Raw genomic sequence first — 7653 nt, 5'->3', positions numbered from 1 at the left:
CATCAAAGCAGACTGTGAGCTCTGGCCCTGCAACAATCCTGCAGAACACTGATTAACACGGAGAAATAAATTGTCATCCACATAGTGACTGCCAAGGATGACAGTGAGCAGATTTTTTCCTTATTCATTCAGAAGTGGTCATCTGGTTTCTCATTGCTTCTTGACGAACCAAAACTCAAGGTCCCCATATCTTTCCCTGCCAGTTTATTTCCAAATTGTCTATACCTTCCCAGCCCTCATTATGTGACAGCTCTAGCTATGCCCTGGGAGAACTATTGCCAGCTGATAACCAGAGAGTTTTTTGTTGTTGTTGTTGCTTTTTAACTGCACTGTTATGCCCATATCAAGCATATCTTGGATTCTATATAGAAAGCCAATTTAAAAGTTTATAACCAATGCAAATTTTTAAAACTCAGCACTGCCTATCTAATTAACTGGCATTATTTTATATGCATTTATATACATTCACTCAGGACCAGGTACAGAATATTATTCCATGAAGTTTAAAGTAATGAACAAATAGTCAGACCTAAGTTCATTCACTAGCTAATGCTCACTAGAAGTAAACATTAAAGACGTGTTTTTAGACACCTTAATTATAAATTGACAGTAGTAATTTCTGACTCATTAATTTTTTTCTTTTTAATTAATTTATTTTTTAATTGAGGAATAATTACTTTAAGATTAAATTATAGTTTTGGTGGTTTAGAAATTAAACAATAAAGCTGGAATGTACCAGTTTGCTAATGATTAATTCATATTAGACACAGATAGTCCCTATATTGCCTTGAATATATATTTTTCACTCAGAAATAAAAGTGAGCACATTGATCATGATTTAACAATTTGTAAGGTTCAGGTTTAATTTTCTGCCTTAACTCAAGTAAGTAAAAACTCATGGGTACTGTATTTTAATCACTTTTAACAATTCATAGTTATTAATAATTATTTTAACTATTGAAGATTTTGATGTTTTATAAGTTCTTAATCTATACAAAATATAACATTTAGAATATGTTGGTGGTTGAAACCATTCAGGAAACAATATACAGGCTATTTTATTACCTTTGAAAATTAAAAATAATTATCAGTTTTCTAAATGGACTTTCATTTATCTAATCTTCTTTGAGCATATACACTTGCCAGCTACTGCTCTGGGTTGTACTGATTCTGATTGAAGAACAAGATTCTGTCTTAGGAAGTTAACATTCTATTGAGTAGGATAAGGAAAGACAATCATTACAAGCAAAATTTACCTAGATTTTCATTCACAATGGTTATTTCCTTCTCTTTATATTATTCATATTCTTTGTTCATGTTTTGAAAACTGAAATGGCATTACAATTCAAAAATCATAACAGCATACCAATGAATAAAAACAGATTTTGGTTGAGTTTTCTCTGCATTGGAAATGATTTCTAGTTTGAGAGAATACTGTTTCATTTTGCTGAATATGGTGACTAATGTTCAGTTTTGTTTTTTTTTTAACATTAATAACAATGGCCAAACTTGACTGATATTTAATTCAGCCATATGATATTAACAATCTAGTTTTGTCTTTATGGCATTTAATCATGTGCAACTATTTTAAATAGACAGGCATTAAAATAAAAAAAATTATTCTGCTATAAAGCATGTTCATATGAGAATTAATAACAGATTTTGTGTGAATTCATTGCAGTCTGACATTTGTTCTGACTGATTATTGGGACAAGAGTAATTTGTTCCTTGAATAGCTAGGTTTAACTTAGCTTTCTTATTTTGAAAATATCACCATCTAATTCAGTGTTTACTTATGTTCAGCCACATAAATAGAAACTATTATAAGCTCCATATTATAAAAACCCAAATCACACCTTTCCAACCCTTACCTGATGTCTTCAATGGAAAAAGATTTGCTTAAATACCCACACATAAGGAAAAATAAAGTAATAGGTGACAGGAATCCTGCAATACGAATTCATAGTTCATTTACCCCTGGTCTTCCCTTTTACTCAGTCTTGTTTACCCATGAAAATCTCCTGTTTTTATGTCATCCACTTTCTCTCTCAAGGTTTAAAACAATAGATCCCACTATCAATTAAAAATCAAGGTGATGATGTTTGATTCAAATAATTCTCCAACTATGCATTCTATAAAAAAACTTCTTGGCAGAAAACAGGGAGCACTACCCTAAAACAGCACAATTTAAAACTAAAGTTGTTTTTTTTTTTTTCCAAAACTAGGAGAAATTGAAAATTTGAACAGACCAATCACAAGCACAGAAATTAAAAATGTAATAAAAAATATTCCAACAAACAAAAGCCCAAACCCAGATGGCTTCATAGGTGAATTCCACCAAAAAATTAGAGAAGTGCTAACACTTATCATATTCAAACTCTTCCAGAAAATTCAAGAGGGAACAAAACTCCCAAACTCCTTCTACGAGGCCTCCATCACCCTTATACCAAAACCTGACAAAGATGCCACAAAAAAAGAAAACTATAGGCCAATATCACAGATAAACATAGATGCAAAAATCCTCAACAAAATTCTAGCAAACAGAATCCAGCAACATATTAAAAAGATCATACATCATGACCAAGTGGGCTTTATTCCAGGGATGCAAGGCTGTACATTATCACCCTGCTTACCTAACTTATATGCAGATTACATTATGCAAAATGCCAGGATGGATGAAGCACAAGCTGGGATCAAGATTTCAAGGAGAAATATGAATAACCTCAGATATGCAGATGACACCACCCTTATGGCAGAAACGAAGAAGAACTAAAGAGCCTCTTGATGAAAGTGAAAGAGGAGAGTGAAAAAGATGGCTTAAAGCTCGATATTCAGAAAACTAAGATCATGGCATCTGATCCCATCATTTCATGGCAAATAGATGGGGGGAAAATGGAAATAGTGACAGACTATTTTCTTGGCTCCAAAATCATGGCAGATGGTGACGACATCCATAAAATTAAAAGAGACCTGCTCCTTAGTAGAAAAGCTATGACAAACCTAGACAGCATATTAAAAAGCAGAGACATTACTTTGCCAACAAAGGTCCATCTAGTCAAGGCTATGGTTTTTCCAATAATCATGTACAGATGTGAGAGCTAGACCATAAAGGAAGCTGATTGTCAAAGAAATGATACTTTTGAATTGTGATATTGGAGAAGTCTCTTGAGAGTCACTTGGACTACAAGGGGATCAAACCAGTCAAGCCTAAAGGAAATCAGTCCTGAATACTGATTGGAAGGACTGATACTGAAGCTGAAGCTTCAATAGTTTGGCCACCTGATGCAAAGAACGGATTTTTTAGAAAAGACCCTGATGCTGGGAAAAATTGAAGGCATGAGAAGGGGACTACAGAGAATGAGATGGTTGGATGGCATCACCGACTCGATGGACATGAATTTGAACAAGCTCTGGGAGTTGGTGATGGACAGGGAAGACTGGCATGCTGCAGTCCATGGGGCTGCAAAGAGTCAGACCCAACTGAGCAACTGAACTGAAGGATTCTTCAATATTTGCAAATAAATCAATGTGATACACCATTTCAACAAATTGAAAACCACTAGTTTTTAAAAAATGATAAAAACCATATGATTATTTCAATAGTTGCAGAAAAAGCCTTTGACAAAATTCAACATCTATTTATGGTAAAAACACTCCAGAAAGTAGGCATAGAGGGAATATACCTCAGCATATTAAAAGCCATAAATGACAATAAACCCCACCATAGAGCTTCCAGAACATACACAGGATTGGGAAATAGGCTCTTGGAGGGCACAAACAGAACCTTGTGCACAAGGACCCAGGAGAAAGGAGCAGTGATCCCACAAGAGACTGATCTAGACTTGCCTGTGAGTGTCCAGGAGTCTGCAGCAGAGGTGTGGGTTGGTGGTGGCCTGCTGCAGGGATCGGGGCACTGAGTGTAGCAATATATGCATAGGATTTTTTGAAAGGGTCACCATTATCTACATTACCTCCACCATAGTTTGGCCCCAGGTAAATAGCAGGGAGGGAACACAGTCCCACCCATCAACAGAAAACTGGACTAAAGATTTACTGAGCATGGCCCTGTCCATCAGAAAAAGACCAAGTTTCCTCCTCTCAGTCTCTCCCATCAGGAAGCTTCCAAAAGCCCCTTATCCTTCTCCATCAGAGGGCAGACAGACTGAAAAGCACAGTTACAGAAAACTAACCAATCTAATCACATGGGCCACTGCCTTGTCTAACTCAAACTATGAACCATGCCATGTAGGGCCACCCAAGAGAGACGGATCACGATGGGGAGTTCTGACAAAATGTGGTCCACTGGAGAAGGGAATTACAAACCATTTTAGAATTCTTGCCTTGAGATCCCCATGAACAGTATGAAAAGGCAAAAAGACAGTACACTGAAAGATGAACTCCCCAGGTCAGTAGGTGCCCAATATGCTACTGGAGATCAGTGGAGAAATAACTCCAGAAAGGATGAAAAGACAGAGCCAAAGCAAAAAACAAAAACAAAAAACCATGAAGCTGTGGATGTGACTGGTGAGAGAAGAAAGGTCCAATGCTGTAAAGAGCAATATTACATAGGAACCTGGAATATTAGGTCCAGGAATCAAGGCAAATTGGAAGTGGTCAAACAGGAGATGGCAAGAGTGAACATCAACATTCTAGGAATCAGCTAACTAAAATAGACTGGAATGGATGAATTTAACTCAGATGACCATTATATCTACTACTGTGGGCAAGAATCACTTAGAAGAAATGGAGTAGCCATCATAGTCAACAAGAGAATTCAAAGTGCAGTACTTGGATGCAATCTCAAAAACAACAGAATGATCTCTGTTCATTTCCAAGGCAAACCATTCAATATCACAGTAATCCAAGTCTATGCCCTGACCAGCAATGCTGATGAAGCTGAAGTTGAACAGTTCTATGAAGACCTCCAAGACCTTTAAGAACTAACACCCAAAAAAGATGTCATTTTCATTATAAGGGACTGGAATTCAAAAGTAGGAAGTCAAGAAACACCTGGAGTAACAGGCAAATTTGACCTTGGAGTACAGAATTAACCAGGACAAAGGCGTATAGAGTTGTGCCAAGGGAATGCACTGGTCATAGCAAACACCCTCTTCCAACACAAGAGAAGACTCTACACATGGACATCACCAAACGGTCAACACCAAAATCAGATTGATTATATTCTTTGCAGCCAGAGATGGAGATGCTCTATACAGCCAGCAAAAACAAGACCAGGAACTGAATGTGGCTCGGATCATGAATACCTTATTGTCAAATTCAGACTTGAATAAAGTAGGGAAAACCACTAGACCATTCAGGTATGACCAAAATCAAGTCCCTTATGATTATATAGTGGTAGTGAGAAACAGATTTAAGGAACTAGATCTGTTAGACAGAGTGCCTGATGAACTATGGATGGAGGTTCGTAACACTGTACAGGAGACAGGGATCAAAACCATCCCCAAGAAAAAGAAATGCAAAAAGAGTAAAATGACTGTCTGATGAGTCTTTACAAATAGCTGTGAAAAGAAGAGAAGTGAAAAGCAAAGGAGAAAAGGAAAGATATACCCATTTGAATGCAGAGTTCCAAAGAATAGCAAGGAGAGATAAGAAAGCCTTCCTGGGGAATCAGTGCAAAGAAATAGAGGAAAACAATAGAATGGGAAAGACTAGAGATCTCTTCAAGAAAATTAAAGACACCAAGGGAACATTTCATGCAAAGATGGGCTCAATAAAGGACAGAAATGGTATGGACCTAACAGAAGCAGAAGATATTAAGAAGAGGTGGCAAGAATACACAGAAGAACTGTACAAAAAAATCTTCACAACCCAGATAATCACTATGGCGTGATCACTCACACTAAACTAGAACCAGAAATGCTGGAATGTGAAGTCAAGTGGGCCTTAGGAAACATTACTATGAACAAAGCTAGTGGAGGTGATGGAATTCCAGTTCAGCTATTTCAAATTCTAAAAAATGATGCTGTTACAGTGATGCATTCAATATGTCAGAAAATTTGGAAAACTCAGCAGTGGCCACAGGACTAGAAAAGGTGAGTTTTCATTCCAATCCCAAAGAAAAGCAATTCCAGAGAATGCTCAAACTACTGCACAATTGCATTCAACTCACACATTAAAGTAATGCTCAAAATTCTCCAAGCCAGACTTCAATAATATGTGAACCGTGAACTTCCAGATGTTCAAGCTGCTTTTAGAAAAGACAGAGGAACCACAGATCAAATTGCTAACATCTGCTGGATCATCGAAAAAGCAAGAGAGTTCCAGAAAAACACCTATTTCTGCTTTATTGACTATGAGAAAGCCTTTGACAGTGTGGATCACAAAAAACTGTGGAAAATTCTGAAAGAGATAGAAGTACCAGACCATCTGACCTGCCTCCTGAGAAATCTGTATGCAGGTCAGGAAGCAAAAGTTAGAACTGGACATGGAACAACAGACTGGTTCCAAACAGGGAAAGGAGTACGTCAAGGCTGTACACTGTCACCTTGCTTATTTAACTTATATGCAGAGTACATCATGCAAAACCTGGGCTGGATGAAGCACAAGCTGGAATCAAGACTGCCAGGAGAAATATCAATAAGCTCAGATAAGCAGATGACACCACCCTTATGGCAGAAACGAAGAACTAAAGAGCCTCTTGATGAAGTGAAAGAGGAGAGTGAAAAAGTTGACTTAAAGCTCAACATTCAGAAAACGAAGATCATGGCATCTGGTCCCATCACTTCGTGGAAAAAAGATGTGGAAACAGTGGAAATAGTGACAGACTTTATTTTGGGGGGCTCCAAAATCACTGCAGATGGTGATTGCAGCCATGAAATTAAAAGATGCTTACTCCTTGGAAGGAAAGTTATGACCAACCTAGACATCGTATTAAAAAGCAGAGACATTACTTTGCCAACAAAGGTCCATCTAGTCAAGGCTATGGTTTTTCCAGTAGTCATAGATGTGAGACTTGGACTATAAAGAAAGCTGAGCACCAAAGAATTGATGCTTTTGAACTGTGGTGTTGGAGAAGACTCTTGAGAGTCCCTTGGACTGCAAGGAGATCCAACCAGTCCATCTTAAAAGAAATCAGTCCTGAATATTCACTTCAAGGACTGATGTTGAAGCTGACACTCTAATACTTTGGCCACCTGATGTGAAGAAATGACTCATTGGAAAAGACCCTGATGCTGGGAAAGATTGAAGGTGGAGGAGAAGGGGATGACAGAGGATGGCATCACCGACTCAATGGACATGAGTCTGGCAAACTCTGGAAGATGGTGATGAACAAGGAGGCCTGGCATGCTGCAGTCTATGGGGTCGCAAAGAATCAGACATGACTGAGAGACTGAGCTGAACTGATATATGAAAAATCCACAGCAAACAATATCCTCAATGGCAAAATATTTAAAGTATTTCCTCCAAAACCAGGGACAAGACAAGGGTGCCCACTCTCACCACTACTATTCAACATAGTTTGGAAGTGCTAGCCATAGCAATAAGAGAAGAATTAAAAGGAATTCAGATTGGGAAAAAAAAAAGACAAAACTCTCACTGTGTGCAGATTATATCAGATCAGATCAGTCGCTCAGTCGTGTCTGACTCTTTGCGACCGCATGAGTTACAGCATGACAGGCCTCCCTGTCCAAC

The sequence above is a fragment of the Bos javanicus genome, chromosome 26 (assembly GCF_032452875.1).
Source record: "Bos javanicus breed banteng chromosome 26, ARS-OSU_banteng_1.0, whole genome shotgun sequence".
NCBI classification, from domain to species: Eukaryota; Metazoa; Chordata; class Mammalia; order Artiodactyla; family Bovidae; genus Bos; species Bos javanicus.
This window is presented reverse-complemented; position numbering follows the sequence as displayed.